At 44.4% G+C, this 18,488-nt stretch overlaps 1 protein-coding gene across 2 annotated transcripts in view; it reads right to left on the bottom strand.

Annotated features, from left to right (window-relative positions):
* Positions 1–9,359: 9,359 nt before the first annotated feature.
* The window catches only part of wdr91 (WD repeat domain 91), a 46,181-nt gene continuing 37,052 nt past the window's right edge, over positions 9,360–18,488 (bottom strand). The window contains exons 18-20 of one of the 2 annotated variants that reach the window (XR_011346547.1): positions 17,949–18,009; positions 17,605–17,708; positions 9,360–9,530 (exon numbers count right to left, since the gene is read on the bottom strand). The gene's annotated coding sequence lies outside the window, so the exon portion shown is untranslated. Of the gene's footprint in view, positions 9,531–17,438; positions 17,709–17,948; positions 18,010–18,488 lie in introns of those variants that run through there. The other variant, XR_011346546.1, reaches the window with a different exon arrangement.

The raw sequence follows: 18,488 nt of genomic DNA, 5'->3' as shown, positions 1-18,488 counted from the left end.
TTAAAATACGATAATATTACCAAGAGAGATAATAAATATAAAAGAATAAATAAATATTCACAGTTGAAGGCAGAGTAACAACAAAAAGTGATGTTTTGCTAGTACAGGCAGATGTTCAGGTGTTCCTGGGGTAGTTTATGATTAGAGTTAGGAAAGGTTCAACAGCCTGATAGTTGTTGGACAAAATCTATTCTTGATCCTGGTGGTGCTGGACTTTGAATTTCTATATCTTCCACCTGAAGGGAGTCACGAGAAACCTAACCCTAACGCAAGAAGAAATTGTGACCAGAGTGTTGTCAGATGCACCAAGGTACAGAAAGATAGATTATATTATAATTCAATATAATCTTTGAATATATTGGCTCTTTTTCCAAGGCACCGAGATAAGACCATTGGTCACACTGGAGAAGAGTCAAGCCCGCAGCAGAAAAATTTGGGAGGTGGAGCTCCATAGTCTTCTAAAGCTGTCCATTCCTAAACCTTGAGAGGTCCAAGGGGCAAGTGGTCACTTTCCACCCTCATCTTTCCCTGTGCTGCCACCATTATGTGTGGGGCAGTTGGTGTGCACCTATAACCCCTCAAGCAAGGTAATGTTGAGTGGGAGGTACCATGCTAACAGGTCAAGCTGAAGAGAGTGAAGAGAAGATTGACAAGGATGTTGCCAGAACTCTGGGACATGAGCTACAGGGAGAGGTTGAGCAGGCTGGGGGTTGCTTCTTTGGGCTGCAGGAGGACAAGGGGTGATTTCATCGAAGGATACAAAATCATGTGTGGAATAGATCGGGTGACATCAGAATCTTTTGCCCAGAGTAGAAGAAATCAGTAACCAGTGGACATTGAGAGGTATCTACTTTTTTTTACATAGAGAATGGTGTGTAGAACAGGTGAATTTACAGAAACTATGGAGAATGCTGTGCATATTTCACAAGTAGGTGCTCATTGAAATGGCATCATTAAAGCAACAAGCAGGAGACGCTCTGGCTGTTAAAAGTGCTTTGCAAGGGTTTTGACAGAGTGCACAGAATGGTCACTCCTGGATTTTTGTTTACCTAAAGGCAACAGCTTGACTAACTCCTATTGTTTACTGGAGAAGGTCAGGGGTTTTGCAAGTGAGATAGTCACATGGGCTTTCTGGCAGTTGGGGAGAGAGAGAACTGAAACAAGCAGGAGAAGCTGATTGGAACTGAAACAAACTCCAGAGCGGCAGATGGCTGGAAATGCTATCTGTCTGCTGTTTCTCTTGGAATAAGTGGAACAGAAAGGAACTCTTTGATAGCCTGAAAGAAAGAGGTTATCATCTGGAGAACCCTGATGGGGCAAGTTTCATCAGCAAGACATTGAGGTGACTAATGTTGGTATCTCAGTTGTGGAAATCCTGGAACAAATCTCTCTGCAAACCCTACAAGAACCTTCCTGAGCAGTAAACATTTACCTTTCGAGCACCAAAGCCTGGTGAACTTTATACATGTTAAATTCTGTGCACAGTATAAGAATTGCCTGCAACCAGAGAACTTGGAAGAAGGAGAAGTGAAATTGAACTGTGAACCAAAGAACTTTTCTTACATTTACACACACATCACATACACGTGCGCTTAGAATTAGAAGGGGGTTAAATTGGGTTTAGTTAAGTTAATACAGATGTTAAAGTTTGATTCTGTTTTCATCTTTAAAGATAATTAAAAACAATTTTTGTTTAAGTAACTACTTGTCTTGGTGAATGCCTATTGCTGCTGGGTTTTGGGGTCCTTTGCGCTCCTTTGGGCTCATAACACAAGCAAGGAATGGTGGGTGTAGGGAAGAGATACAGATACTTGCAACCCCTTGCTGCTGGGTACCAATTCATCATGATCCCGTTGGTTGTTGATGCTTAATGGCCCCCACTCTGAAATAACCCATGCATGGGAACAAACTCTTCCAGATCTAACAGGAGCCCAGGTTACACAAGTCATGACCCCAAGGCCCAATGAGACATCAAACAGAAGCATATTTGTGCAAAATCCTTCACTGTCCTGGGATTCTCTGAGTATCTGTCCTGGAGCCTCCATGTTGATGCAATCACAAAGAAAGCTCAACAGCGGCTATACTTTGTGAGGTGTTTGAGGAGATTTGTTACGTTACTGAAAACTCTTGAAAACTTCTACAAGGTGTTCTGTGGAGAGCATTCTGGCTGGTTGCATCACTGCCTGGTATGGAGGCGCCAAATCTCAGGACAAGAATAAACTCCAGAAGGTTGTTAACTCAGACTGCGCCGTCACAGGTACCAGACTTCACTCCATCAAGGACATCTACAAGAGCCAGTGTCTTAAAAAAGCAGCCTCTATTCTTAGACCCTCCTCCCCCACCACCACCCAGGCCATGCCCTCTTCACTGTGCTACCATTGGGACAAAGGTATAGGAGCCTAAAGCCAAGCACTCAATGGCACAAGGACAGCTTCTTCTCCGATGCCATCAGATTCCTGAATAATCAATAAACCAAAGACATTGCCTTACCTTTCGTGCATCATTATTTTTATTTTATTTTTAAATTTAGTAATGTCCTAATGTTTGTACTACGATGCTGCCTCAAAACACTGAATTTCATTGAAAATAGATTCTGATTCCTTTCCCATAAGAGCCAGCCTGCTTCCTGCTTAGTGCCCTGGCCAGAAAACCAACTGCCATCTGTGCAGTTGCTAGCCAACCTCAGCCATTGCTCCAATTTCTGGCACTATCTTCCACCTAGTGACAGCACACAGCACTGAAGGGAGGGAGGCTCTCACCTCCATTCCAAAACACAGGCCAGATCTCCAGCACCTTAGTGACTGCTATTTTTGGACCCACTTCCTTGAAGAAAGGCTCAGGCCCAAAACAATGGCAACATATCTTTGCTTTTTGTGGATGCTGAAAAGACCAGCTGAGTTCCTCCAGCATTTCAGTGTGTTTTTGGACACACCGAAGACTGACTACTTGAAACTGCTTCCTCAAGTGTGTCGATGGGACCCTGAGAGTAATTTTTCAAATTTGGAGTTTGAGTAGCTGTAGAGCTCGTCGAAAGAACCAAAGACTTGTTGATCCAAACCAAGGCTTTTATTAGCAAAAGACAGGAGCTCTTCACAGGTGGCCGACCAATCCGGAATGATCTGACCTGGCTAGGGTCACAACCCTTTAAGGCCCAGACAGTAGGTGTGGCTAAGCTCTCAGCCAATCGCTGTAAGCACAGTCATTACATACTCTAGATACTGTAACTATATACATTGGTGATAGGTCTGTACTATCACAGTAGCCTGTTTCACCACTTGATATGATCTAACTATAACTTCAGCATCACATTTCCATCTGTTCCTGGTAACTTTAGAACCTCTTTGCTTACTCCTGCCTTAAAGGTTCTGGTTCCATTCTGTTTGCATAGTGTTACATCACATTTTTATTGCAACTCTGAATATTTATTATCTTTGTTCTCCTCTCATGGTTATTTATATTTGTTGGTGTTTTAATGCATCTGTGTGGCTGCAGCAAGCAAGAATTTTGTTGCATCTGTACATTGTATTTCTGTGTATGATGATGAACTCTCATAACCATCAACAGTGCTGTTGAGGAGGAGAGCTGCAAAGATTGAGTGCTCTCTGTCTCACCTTAACTGAATGTAGAGCGCATTGAACGAACCAAAGACTTGTTGATCCAAACCAAGGCTTTTATTAACTAAAAGACTGGAGCATATCACATGAAGGTCGACCAGTCCAGAATGACCTGATCTGGCTAGGGGCAATCCTTTAAGACCTGCCAGTAGGCATGTCTACGCTCTCAGCCAATCACAGTCATCCTACACTACCATCTGTACATGTACATATTGGTGATAGAATCTGTACTATCACACTGACCAGCTTGTCTTTAGACGGCGGCCTCCAGTTCCAGGTTCCCCCACCAGAGCAAGCATCCTCTCCACATCTGCCTGTTTCCATCAAGTCCCCTCTCTTTCTTCTGAACCCCAGCAGATCCAAGCCTAACCTGTTCAATCTTTCATCAGAAGACAATCCTCCACTTGCAGGCACTCAATTCGCCTTACATGATAGGATTCTGTTAGCTTTCTTAATTACATTCATCAGGACACACCTATCTCAGAGCGCTGCATTCCCTCACTGATTACTTAATCTGCATATTTTACCTTGCCAACATTTTCCCACATTATACTCCATTGTGTTTTTATTTCAATCACTGCATCTGCAGACTTTTGTGCTTTACTGTTGGAGGATCTCAGCAGGTCAAGTAGCATCAATGGGAGAAAAAGAATGAGTGACGTTTCAGGACGGAACTCTTCGTCAAGACTCATCTCCTCATGTTTCAGCGTGAAATGTTGACCCTTCTTTTTCTCCCACTGATGCTGAGACTGACTTGCTGAGTTCCTCGAGCAGATTGTATGTGGCTTCAGATTCCAGCAACTGCAGTCTCCTACGTGCCTTTTGATTTACCAGATTCCTTCCCACTCACTGAACCTATCTATATCTCCCTGCAACCTCCTCATGTCTCATAGTTTACTTTCCAACCTATACATGTTATCTGTAAGGGTACTTCATCTGCTTGCTGCTGGCCAGTCTCCCTGGAAGAAATCCCCACTGATGCACAAAGGTGGTTCCAATCACTGCTTCCAGAAACAGTTGCCATGAGAAGTACCTACTTGTGGACAGGAGCAGAAGCCTATGAATGATCCTGGGAGAGGTCCCCTTTGAAAGACAGAAGCAGGGGCAAATCAGTGCCCTTGGGAGACGTTCTCACTGATAGACAGAAGAAGGAGCTAATTAAGTGGTCTAGAAGGACAAATTTTATAATGCAATGAAAATCAATATACAGAGATATAAAGAAAAATACAGAATTTTTTTTGCCAAGTTTAACCTTTCAATTCAGCTCAGTGACCCCTGTGAACAGCAGAGCTGGTTGTGGTAGTGATAGCAGTAAAGTTGAGGGGCTACATACCAAGTGTGGTGTGGTAAAATGACCCCTAGGTTCTAGTTTATGAAACCTGACCTCCAGAGAGCAGTTTCCATTTCAATGAAGCACTCATTAGGTTGCTTTCAATGGTGTCCCTGCAGACATCGTTAAGGGATGCAGATAACATGTTGAGTCAGTTGTGACAGAGCAAAGACAACATAATTTTACTGGTGTGAAGTTCATTCAGGAGTCTGATAACAGCAGGAAGTAAACTCCTGAACCTGGTGGTGTGTGAGCTCACACTCATGGACATCTTCCAGCCAGGAGGGGCCGTGAAGAAAGAGCAGCTCTAGTGAAGGGAGTTTTTAATATGTTGGCTCCTTTTTCAGCAAGTGTAGACAAAGTCAGTACAGGGGAAGGGTTTTGTGTGATAGTCTGAGGTCCTCTTTACAAAGTCTTAGAGAAGATGCGAAGGAGGAGGGGTATCCATTGGGTGGAGAGCGAGAGAGGCTGGAGTTGTTCCCATGAGTGCTGGGAGGTGAATTGGAGGTTTGGTAGATCTGTTCAGTCAGGAGAAAAGGTCTCCAGGGATGGTAGGTTGTATGCGAAATGGCTGGAAAAAGGAGAGGTGAAATTATGAAGTCCCTGTATGTGGATTCAACGGTGAGAAACAAAGAGAGCTGGATAAATGGTTAAATAAGTTACAGGAGCACTGGAAAGCAATAAAATGGAATGCAGAAGAGGGAGCAAAAGAATGAGACTACCCACTGAGAGTCAGTTTCGCTTCCAACAGTTTAATTTGAAAAACCTGCGCTGCGCCTCATAAGGTGGCCGGCAAGTCCTGCCTCTGTGTCGGCAGTGATGTAACGACACAGCCGAGTGCGGTGCATGGCCTCTCTGATCACGAGAGAAGCAAAACCCGGCAGCGCCATCTTGACATAGCTGCTCTGTGGCCGCGGTCAAGGCAAACGCGAAGCCGATTTGCCTGAGTTGTGATGCAACCCCCCCTCCCCCAGAACCAGCTCTAGTCTCCTGTTGTCTGTGAGCACCATGGGGCCGTGCCTTTAGGAGGTCGCCCCCGGCGCTTGGGCTGTGCTGGTATGATCTGCTGACTGAGGTCCAGATGTTCCAGTTTCAGCCTGTCTGCTGTGAACAGTTCCTCCCTACCCCCAATGTCCAGTGTGAAAGTTTTGCCAGAGTTGCGCAGAGCCATGTACAGGCCTTCATAAGGTCATTGGAGGGGGGTGGAATGCGGACCGCGGTGGACGAATACAAAGTCTGTGGTTGATGAGTCTTTGGGGATGGAAGCAGGCCGCCATGGTGCGAGGGTGTGCAAAAGAGGCTAACCTGTCCCGTAGGTCCTGTAATGATGCTTTCCCCTCGGTACCTGAGTCTTGGGAAGAATTTGCCTGGCAGAGTTTGCAGGGCGCCATACTCCAATTCTGCTGATGATGTCTGTAAATCCTCTTTAGGTGCTATTCTGACACCCAGTAGGACACAGGGGAGCTCATCCACCCAATTGGGGCCATTTAAGTGGGCCAATAGGGCAGACTTCATGTGGCGGTGGAAACACTCGACGAGTCCGTTGGACTCTGGGTGATTGGTGGTGGTGTGGTGCAGCTTTATGCCCAGGAGCATTGCAAGTTGTGTTCACAGTGCTGGCGTAAACCATGCCACTCCGTCAGTGGTTATGTGGGTTGGTACCCCTAACTTCGCGATCCAATGCATGAACAGTGCCCTGGTGTGGGAATCAGTTGAGATATCTTTTAAAGGAATGGCTTCTGGCCATCTTGTGGTGCGGTCTATTACTGTGAAGAGGTACTGGGCATCTCGGGAGATGGGTAGCAGGCCCACAATGTCGACATGTATATTTTCGAACTGCCTCTTCGGAGGGTCGACCTGGTGGACTGGGTCTTGACATGATGGTGGACTTTGGATGCTTGACACTGGGTGCAATTGCAAGCAATCTGAGTGACTTGTTTTCTCAGGCTGTGCCCACACAAACCTCTCTGCTGCCATACAGATTGTTGTTTTTATGGATGGGTGTGCGAGGTCGTGAACAGCCTTGAAAACTTGGTGCCTCCCTTGCTGTGGCACTACCGGATGCGGTGCTCCAGTGGAGTCATCACACAGAGTGTGTAGGTGCAGTCCGGCAGACTGAAGTCTTTGAAGCAGAGGCCGGTGATGGTTGTGCGGAAAGCCTGTGTTTCCTCATCCTCTTTTTGGGCCTGCACCAGCCGGGAGTAGTCCAGCCTGAGGGACAAGATCTGGATGGCGGGTCAGGAGAGTGTGTCGGCCACAATATTGTCCTTGTTGTGGAGAGATGCCGAATGGTGGTGGTGAACTCGGATATGTAGAATAGGTGGCGTTGTTGGCACACTGACCAGAGGTCCTTGGCCATGGCGAAGGCGTGGGTGAGGGGCTTGTGGTCCGTAAAATCTGTGAATGCCTTGCCCTCCAGAAAATAACATGCTGTATTTATGTTGGGGGGGGGGGGGGGGGCGCAGGTAACAGCTGAAAAAGGCCAGCGGCCTACATTGACTCTTTGCAGGATTGCTCAAGGATGCCCCTGATGGCTGTCGGTGATGCGTCCACGGTGAGTGCTGATCGTTGGCAAGGCGTTCTTCATTGCGGTGAAAGTTGCATCAGCCTCCTCTGTCCATGCTAGGGTTTTGTTTTTGGCCGATATCATGGTGAACTGTGGTCTCGTGATGCATGCTGCCCAGAGGATAATTCAGTTGTAGAAGTTAACCATCACCGAGACTACACACTGTAAGTCAGTTTAGCTTCCAACAATTTAATTTGAAAAACCTGTGCTGCACCTTATAAGGGGGCCGGAAAGTCCCACCTCTGCGTCGGCGAACCATGAGGAAAGCAAAACCTGGTGGCGCCATCTTGATGTGGCTGCTCCGCTGCTGCAGCCGTGACAAACGTGGAGCTGAATCACCTGCGTCGCAATGTGCGCCACCACAAAGGTACCAAACATAGCCAGGTCCATCTCGTCAATTGAATGCATCTAATGAGGCTCTGCCTCATGAAGGTGGCCAACATTATGAAGGAAAACTCCCCTCACACTGGTCACAATCTCTTCTCACTACTACCTTGAGGCATACAGAAGCACAACACCTCTAGGTACATGAGGAGTTACTTTCCAATGGCTATAAGACTCTTGAACCTCCCCTAATCTACACTAATCATGGACTGCTCCCACACCACAAAAGAACTGTCTGCGCAATTATAATCACTTTTTCCATGGGAATTACTGTGAATATTTATGTCCATCTTCCATATTTATTTCCTTTTTACGTTTAATTCAATGAATTTATTAATTCTGTATATTTCGGCATAGAAGTTGTCGTGAAATCCTAAAATATTCTCAAAAAGAGGGGAGTTGACTTTATGCTGGATATACTTTTGAGACCTTAGATTCACCAAATAAAAAGATTGAAGTCAATTCGGCATACAAGTCAATGCTGGAAGCACCTCCCCACCACTGGACGCCACCATAACTGCTCCTACCATCGCTGATCCTGACTGGTAGGCCGAGGTTCCTGCTCCCTCTAGGAGCACGTGTCACCACTCCAGCTCCATGGGCTCTCACATTTGCTGTCTGGTAGGCTGAGGTTGTTTTTTTTTTTAAACTTACTTAATTTATAGCTTTGTTTCTTGTGATTGGGTTTTTTTAAAATAAATTTGGATTGTTCCTGGGACGCCCGGACAGCCCAAAAAATTGAGATCACCTTATACACTGGATATAACACAAAATAATTAAAATGAGGCTATCTGTTGGTTGATTTATACGCCGAAATATACGGTATTTTTTTTTCTTTACAAGTACCTGTCATCTGCGGCAATTAATTTTTATGCATGTGTACATGTTACAACATGTATGACAATAAACTCATGATCAAATATGTAATTCTCTCAAACCACTGTCAGCGAGCAACCCATCACAAACATCACATTTTTGTCTTGCACTATTTGTGACTGTGAACAATTTAGGAATGTGGATGTTGGGTTTCACACTCTCATGGAGAGACCTCACTGGATGTTGGGTCCATACTGTTATGAAGGGATCTCTCCGGACATTGGGTCCCACACTGTCTCGAAGGGACCGCACTGGATGTTGGGTCCATTCTGTTACTAAGGGACTTCACTGGACGTTGGGTCCCACACTGTTATGAAGGGGCTTCACTGGATGTTGGGTCCATACTGTTACAAAGGGACCTCACTGAATGTCCCTCTACTGGCTTCAGCAGCTGTTACATGCAAGACCTCTCCCCCCCCCCCCCCCCACCCCATGCAGTCCCGAGAATAAAGTACACCATTTCCCCACCTGGTTCCTGTAAAAAAGTCAGATACCTGGAGCCCAATCCCTGGGCGCATCCTCATTCCGAAATTGTCAACAGTTGGGCAAGTATCACAATCAAAACAAGAAGCTTTGAAACAAGCACTTACTCATGGTCAACTCCTTGTTGATGGTTCCTGTACTCTCCTCTGAAAAGTCCCTCAGCAAGCTGTGTGCATCAGACAATTCTGCCTGACAGTGGTCAGCAGGGGCATGGATGATGTCACAAACAGAAGCAGCAGGTCACTGAGATGACCCTTGCACAGGCTGACCCACATAGCTGGGACATAGAGAGGAAATGATTACCCAATTCATGTCCAGTATACATCAGACAGACCAAATGAAAGGGAGTGAGGGGACGTGGAGATGGGGACAAAGGAAGGAGGGTTGAGTGTACTACAGAAAAGTCCTAGAGGCACAGTCAAGGTCTGTTTTATGGTCTTATGGCAACAATCACAAAAGTTCTGTTGCCATGGTTTGAACTTCCCTGCACCCATTGCCCATTCGGCCCAGTCTGATGCAGTAATGGTGAAGCCGGACCCTGTTCTCAATGTGGATGGGCTGGAAAGAAGGCAGACCTTGCTGGAGCATTTCCAATGGATGACCCTGTGATATCTGGATTGTGGAGGATCATGTGAACTCCTTGTCTGGAACCTAGTCAGAAGTTGTATCACCTTCCGATCAAGGTTGGACTCCACTCACCCATTAGTGAACACCTTACCATTGGCTTATTTGAATAACTCAGCATCATCATTAGCCAGATGCCCAGCTCACAACACTATAAAGTCCAACACACCTTTAGGTCCTAGCCACGAATGCTGGTCCACACCAGGTCGCAGCTGTGGACGTCACTGGAGGAGTCATGGGTAAGATGTGTGGTACACTTAGTTGGGCCATGGTATTGTATTAGAACAATACTTGCAGTGAGCTGCACCCCATTGGTACAGGGAATCGGGTGTGTCTGTGGAAGTTCTTGTCTTGTGGAAGTGTGCGCAAGAGAGAGAGAGAGAGAGAGAGAGAGAGAGAGAGAGAGAGAGAGAGAGAGAGAGAGAGAGAGATCGGGTAAGCAAGCACTGGTATCATCACACCCGATGCACCTACTTACATCATTACAGTAATTAAGCTCTGCAGAAAATAGGCGACCACTGGTATCGGATTCCACCAGGTCCGATGTGAATGCCTTTCTAGTTATATTGTTTAATCAGGGTCAGCGCCAAGATGCCCCCCCCAAGTGATTTTCTGTGGCCCCCATACAGCTACGGCCATCGCTCACCCTCAGACCCACCCCATCCCCTCCCACGTCACTAGCGCCTAGCTTTTTTTAAATATTTATTTTTCACACTGTGAACCATATCAACCAAAATACATACAAACATTTCCCTCTTAAATATACACAGTGGCATTTTCTCCCCTTTTTTCCCCCCCTACCTTCCTGCCCCCTTTCCCACCCCCTACAAAACCAATAAACGTCCAACATATACAATACAACCATTAAACAATGTCATCACACAATGAAAAATAAATAAGAAAAATGTGTCATCTACTTTTACACACTGGATCAAGACATTTTGTCTTCTTATCATTTTAGGGGGTGGAGGTCCGAGGCAAGCCCTCTCTGTTATGTTCCATGTATGGTTCCCAAATTTGTTCAAATAATGTGACTTTAGTTTTTAAATTATATGTTATTTTTTCCAATAGAATACATTTACTCATTTCCATGTACCATTGCTGCATTCTCAGGCTCTCTTCTGTTTTCCAAGTTGACATTATACATTTTTTTGCTACAGCTAAGGCTATCATAATAAATCTCCTAGCGTCTAGCTTGACACATGCCAGGGACTCTCCAATCGCCCCTGGCCACATTACTAGTGTCTAATGATGCTTATCGCAATAAAAGCAGCGCCTTCTTTCCTACATTAGAGAGGTGGATGATGTTAATGTTCATCGACAGGTAGGTCCCACCATCCTATAGCATTTCCTCCCCTCCCCTGGTCTGGGGAATGATTGTATTAAACGCTGAGCTGAAGACGATGAACAGCACCTTGGCATACAAGCTTCATTCTCCAGGTGGATCAGGACAGAGTGGAGGGACAAGGCTACTGCATCATCAGTGAAATGGTTTCTTTTATAGATGAATTGAAATGGATCCAGCGTCTCTGGGAAATGTGCTTTGATGTGTTCCACCACCAAAGCATTTCATGATGGAGATCAGTGGCATGGGGTGGTAGACACTGAGGCCTGTTACTGTCACTCACTTTGGTGCAGCAATGATGGACTGCTGCAGTGAGGTGTTGAAGATGTCCATAAATACCTCCGTCAGTTGGTGTGCCCAGTCCTTCAGTTCCCAACCTGGTATGGTTTCTGGTTTTGCTGCCTTGTGTGGGTTCACCTTTGATAGGGTTCTTCTCACCTCAGCAGCGGCTATGCAGGAGACCTGTTCACTGGGGCAACACAGAGCTTTCTTTGGCGTCATCCTGCTCTTCTCATCAAATCGTGCATAGACGGTGTTCAATCTGTCCAGAAATGAGGCGTCTTTGTCTGATCTGTTGTGGTCTTGATTCCTTGCGACATGTGCCTCATGTGACTGGTGTTGCACAGCTGTCTGTGGATCTTCTATATGTACCTATGCTTTGCCTTCTAAATCGAACAGGGGAGTTCAGCCCTGGCTGATCTTAATGCCATCTTGTCTCCTGTACTGAAAACAGCATCACGAGCTCTGAGAAGTGCCCAGACCTCTGCATCCAATCATGGTTTCTGGTTAGCCCTGGTTGTGAAGCATTTGATCTTGGTGATATCCTCAATTTACATGCTGATGTAGCCAGTTACTGAGCTCACGTACTCATCTATGTTTACAGGACAATTTTAGTGGCTGGATCCCAGAAACAGCTCTAGTCTGTGATCTCGAAACAGTCCTGTAGTGACACAACCCCCCCACCTCCGAGCTTCTTGTGAACAGGCTTAGTTCATTTTGCCATCAGTTTGTATGTTGGGGTTAGCAGGACAGATATGTGGTCTGAGTATTCAAATTGGGGTCAAGGAGCAGCTGAATATGTACCAAGGATGCGTTGGTGTACACCTGATCCAGGGTGTTCTCTCCTCTGGTGGCAAAGTTGACATGCTGTTGAATCCATGGTAAGACTGTTTTCAGGATGGTGTGGTTGAAGCCTCCAGCTACAATCACTGCATCATCATTGCGGGACATCTATCTGAAGGCAGGTCTGAGAGGATTACAGGAGACATATAGGAGAATGTAGATACTGGAATCTGAAACCAAACACTGCTGGAGGAACTTGGCAGGTTGAGCTGCATCAAAGGGAAAAAAGGAATGGTTGAAGATTCAAGCTAAAACTTCATCAAGACTCATGAAAGTTCGACCATTCTTTTTCTCCCAATGATGCAGTTCAGCCCTGAGTTCCTCTGGCAATGTGTTTGGCTGAGTGATTGATAGACTGCTTTCATAAACCAGAGGAAGTCGGCCAAATGCAGCTTTTCCAGGATAAGGCTCACTATTCATCCACATCCTTTGCAAACCAAGCTCATACCACTTCACCAATTCATTTGGTAATGGTATTGGACTCCTAAACATCAAACAAGACAGCCCCTCGAGTAACCAGTGCCCAGCAGGCAGAGCAAGAAGCTCAGAGCTCAATGTTTGCCTTGCGTTGGCACTGCCATTGGCTTCATGTTCTTAGCAGGAGACAATGGAATTGCAAATTATAATGCTTAAAATTAATTTAATTACATTGCATTTATAATGAGTGAAGAAATTCCATCACTTGCTAGTTTGTCCCCAGGAAGGATCTGAAACTGTTGTTTATGTTCTAGCAGGTCTCGAGCTGAAATGCCAACCATCTTCGTACCCCCAAAGCTGCTCAACCCGCTGAGTTCTTCCAGCACTTTGTTTTTTTGCTCCAGACTCCAACATCTGCAGTTACTGGTGTCAACGGTTTATGTTCTTGGTTGTTAAAGCAGTAGTTCCAGCAGGAATATCCTCACCTCTGTAGATGAGGCATCATCTTGCCCAGGGTGGGACATGCAGTGGGAAACGCAACATTCTTTGGTCCTTGGTGCAAAACCCACAAACTCATAACCAGACATAACACACATGCAAGGACAAGTATTCACCTATACAAATAAATGAATAAATATTGTTTTGTGAATATGAGAGACTCGGGTGGTGAGTGAGAGCAGTTCCTTTAGTCATTCAACATTCTCATCGCCTGTGGTTAGAAGCTGTTCCTCAGCCTGGTGGTGCTGGCTCTGATATTTCGATATCTCTTTCCCGACGGGAGCAGCTGAAAGATGCCATGTGCAGGGTGGAAGGGGTCCTCAATGATTTAGCGTGCCCTCTCCAGACAACAATCCCAATAGATTACATTGATGGGGTGGAGGGAGACTCCACTGATTCTCTCTGCCACTCTTATGGCCCTGTAGACTGATCTCCATTTCTCTGCATCAACCATACAACAATGTGTTGCTGCTAGCTAGGCGCTCTCAATAGAGTTCCTATAGAACTTTGCCATAATGGTGGCTGGTAGCTTTGCCTGTTTCAGTCTTCTTAGGAAGTGTAGTACCTGTTGCGCCTTCCTGACAAGTGAGGAGATGTTGAGGGTCCATGATAGGTCTCAAGTTAACTGAACTCCAAGGAATTCGGTGCTCTTTACTCTCTCCATTAGAGTTGTCAATGTTAAATGGAGGGTGATCATTTCTAGTCCTCCTGAAGTTCACAATCATCTCCTTAATCTTGTCCATATTGAGACTCATTTACTTGTACAGAAGCTTGTGAAAAAGTTCCTTTCCAGTGGCTCTTAGATTCTAAGACCTTAAAAAGGGCTGTTTGCACTATAGTGTCACACTTTGTATTAGGATGATTGTGATTTATTTACTGTCTCTTTTAATTCAATTTGTTTACTTTTTTTTTACTTTATTTGCACCTATTCAGCTGCAGCAAGTAAGAATTTCAGTGTATGTGTAGATTGTACAATGTGTGTGACAATAAACTTACCATCATAATCATGTTGCCCTTGCTCTGTGCTAACTGGTCTCTGTAATGGTGCAATGTTTTAGATAGGGTCGATCGTAAAAGGGTAGAAATTTCAAATTTTGGAAGGCACAGCTTTAAGGTGAGTGGGGAAGTTTAAAAGCATAGTGTGAGGTTTTTTTTTTACATAGACAGTTGTAGGTTCCTGGAATGGGCTGTGGGGAAACTGGTAAACCAGATGCAAGTCACACCAGCAAGGAATAGAAGGTCCAGGTGCAGGCGGGTGGTATTAGTTAAACAGTGGGACAAAGGTCCTATCCCAATGCTCCATTGTATGTTCTATGCTCTTAACCTTTTCTTGTACCACAATTTCCAGCATAAACTTCACATCATCATCTCCTCTCATTGCATAAGTCACCATCTGGCCCATCAAGCCTGCTCTGCCATTCGCTATCATGGCTGATCTGGCTATAGACACCTACACATACCTGTCTTTTCCCCAATATCTTTCATTTCCTTACTAGATGGGTCAAATGGCCTATTTCTGTACAGTTGTGTTTTATGGTTCTCTGATCTATGCAAAAATCTGTCTAATATATATTTAATGAGGAAGCCTACACTGCTTCATCCTTTAGAGGTTTATCCTGGTCTCCAATACCCATTGAGGTGCTCTCAGCCTTGCTGAAAATCTGACATGTCTGCTCTCTGTTCTGTTATCCCAGACACATGGAACGATCCCCTTTGCCACTGGAGGTGATGACCACCTCTATCCTAAAAAGGACCAGCTATGGGTTCATTCATAGCCATGTGAAGGGTCATTAATTTGAAAGCTTGACTTGTTTTTCTCTTTCTGTTGTGAATACTGCTCGACTTCCTGAGTGTTTCCAACATTTCCTATTTTTGCCATGACTTCACCAGCACTAATTATTTTCAAAAGAAACATTAGTGTTATTGACCCTCCCGGTCCACACATATCAACAAAATGGCCAAGAAAGTGCACCAGCCCCTCAATTTCCTGAGAAGCCTGAGGAAATTCCACACATCACCAGCATCCTATAACAACTTCTGCAGGTACACCATTGAAAGCAACCAGCCAGGGTGCATCACTGCATGGGACAGGAATTGTTCTGCCCAAGACTGCAAGGAACTGCAGGGAGTTGTGAACATGGCTCAAAACAACAATCACCACCAGCTCCCCTCATTCAACTCCATCTGTCTCCCACTACCTTGGAGGAACAGCTAACACATTAAAAGAGTCATCCCACCCCAGCCACATTCTTCACCATTCCCATTCTGCCTCATCAGCAAGAAGATTCACAAGTGTGAGATCACGCACTACCAGATTCAAGGACAATTTCCTTGCTGCAATAGACTCCTGAATTAACCTCACACTGTTAAAATTATGCTGCCTTTGTTCCATACCAACCGATCTCTCTCTGTAACTCTGAACTTCTGTTCTGTGTTACTTGCTGTCCCCTTTATGTCTAGCTAAATTGCTCACAAGGCAAACTTTATCACTATATCTTGGTATGCGTGACAATAAACTTAAACTAGTTGGTGCAATGTGGTAAGATATTCATAGTCTTCATAGTGGTGGAAAACCTCGTGACAATGGTGCGAGTAACAACCTGTGTCTCGGCATGGACAAGTCAAAGGAGATGATTGTGGATTTCAGAAGGACACGGACAACCACCCTCCATTACACATCAACATCTCTATAGTAGAGTGGAGAGCACCAAATTCATTGGAGTTCACTTTAACTAGTGACCTATACGACACTCAATATGTCCCCACTTGCCAGGAGGGTGCAACAGTGATTACACTTCCTGAAAAGAATGAAGCGGGCAAGGCTACCGGTCACCATTATGTCATCCTTCTATAGCAGCTCTATTAAGAATGACCTGGTCAGCTGCATCACTATGTGGCATGGTTGCTGCACAGAAATGGATTGGAGATTAATCCACAGAACCTTAAGAAAGGCAGAGAGGATCACTGGAGTTTCCTATTGCCCCATCCCCACCACAGTCAACGCGATCTACCGGTATCATTGTCTTTAATGGGCATGCAAAATCACTGTGGACCCCTTCCACCCTGCACACAGAATCTTTCAGGTGCTCCTGTTAGGTAAGAGATACAGGAGTATTAGAGCCAGTATCACTAGGCTGAGGAACAGCTTCTTCCAACAGGCAACAAGAATGCCAAATGACCAAGGGAACTGCTCACACTAACCACCCACAACTCACATATTAATGAAACCATGCATGTCCTGCATATGTATTGTTGACGTGCATGTGTACTATGTCTGGTTGTGTGTCTGTGGGTTTTGCACCGATGACTGGAGAATATTGTTTCATCAGGTTGTAATCGTGCAATCAACCTCTGTATTTCTTTTCATGAAGTTTTGTGCAGACAGTACTCATTGACACATCCACACCTGTCTCCTGAAGAATGTTTCTGATCTGTCAGACATATGTTTGGGGATTTTCATTATGATGAGAATTCTTCCTTGGAATATCAGTCCCTTTGTGATTACTTTGCTCACCAGCATGCTCTATCTTCTTAAGGATATTCCAGACATTTGATTTTGATAATCCAAAAGTTTGGGCGGTCTCTTATTTTTTTTGTTTTCCAGCCTCATAATGGGTTCTTTGACATTCCTGGGCGCGACTCAGGTCCTCATGTTGAAAAATGATAACCACAGACTCCAAAGGTGATCAAAACTTAGAAGTAAACCAAGCTCTCTTATACCTGCAAGGATGAAGCAATTAAAGCTGAGTACTCACAAATATCTGTGAAGCCAAATGTCCCAATGTTACAGAATCATGTTATTATTAATTCTTAGTTTATAAATATATTATTTTTAGTAAAGCGACTTTGTGGGTTGGAAACAGGGAAAAAGACACAAAGGCACTTACACACAGAGATGCTGTGTCTGCTATGGCCAGCTGTAAGCAGAGCAATAAAAATTAGAGTGATTGTCCATTGAAATATTGAAGACAATGAAAGTTTGCTAAGAGATAGTTTGACTCCTACTTCAGAGCATTAAGCAGTTTGTTATCCAGTAAAACCTAAGAACCATTTACTCAGAAAGACACCTGGTCAAACAAGCAGCCATTTTGTTTGATGGCCGTGCAGACAAATCGGAGGCATTTGCTTGTAAATTTTTGGAAGAGAGGAACTTCAAACAAAATCAGTGGTAATGTCGTATCATGTGATTAGGACACTTCAAGAAGGTATCTTTAATATTGAACCATGTTTGATCTGAAGTCAGAGAGATGTAGTAACCTTCAATGAGAGAGGTACTGTTGTACATTATCCCTTTGATAGGGAAGGAACAAAGAATCAATGGTTTCAAAGGAAGAGCCATCCTAACCTTAACATTCTTTCTTGGTCGAGAGAGTTCTATTTGTAATGGTCACTTCATTTGACTCTTGGCTGGGTTGGTGAAATCATCGTGTGAAACTGAAGTTCCGAAACCTCCAAGCAAAAGAGTAGAGTTTGTGAAAAAGTCATTCATGAACTTTTGAACAGCAGTTTAAAGACCGAGTTTCAACGCAAAAGATTTCTAAGACAACTTTAAAATTATCTCTTCAGAATTGTGATGGTTTGGGATTGCCACACACATTATATTATACACACATTTGCACAGTGGGGTTAAGTTTAGTAAGATTTTATATTATCAATAGTTATTAATAAAAATGATTGTTTTGAAGATACCATTGGCTTGGTGAATTTCTGTTGCTGCTGGTCAATGTTGTCACACCCAAATATTAGTGCCCTGAAATGTGGAAATTATGTATTAAAAGTGCTGGAAGTGCAAAATGGTAAAACCAAAATGTATAATTAACTTTGAATAAAATCTAGAACGTGCACTTTAATTACATGTGAATTGTTCGATTACAAATTTATAACTGTAGAGCACAGAGGCAAATAAAGGAAAAAGGTGCCTTTTACCCATACATTATAGAGGGCACTTTAAAAAGGAGAGATGGAAGTAGGCAAATAAATATTCACAGTTGGCCTTAATGGACATTTTTTTTGTTTGAGTCAGTAGCGCAGACAGATATTAAGCAGTTCCAGAGAAAGTTTATGGTTTGAGTTTAGGTGATATGGGGAGGTTCAAGAGCCTGATAGCTGTTGGATAAACTTCAGAACTGTATCTTCTGGCTGAAGGTAGCAGTGAGAAGAGGTTGTGACCAGGATCATGGGGGCCTTTTAAGAATTATCAACCTCTGCTTTAAATCTACCCAGTGACAA

The sequence above is a fragment of the Narcine bancroftii genome, chromosome 11, assembly GCF_036971445.1.
Source record: "Narcine bancroftii isolate sNarBan1 chromosome 11, sNarBan1.hap1, whole genome shotgun sequence".
Lineage (NCBI taxonomy): Eukaryota > Metazoa > Chordata > Chondrichthyes > Torpediniformes > Narcinidae > Narcine > Narcine bancroftii.
The sequence above is the reverse complement of the archived record's forward strand: the minus strand, read 5'-3'. Positions and strand labels throughout refer to the sequence as shown.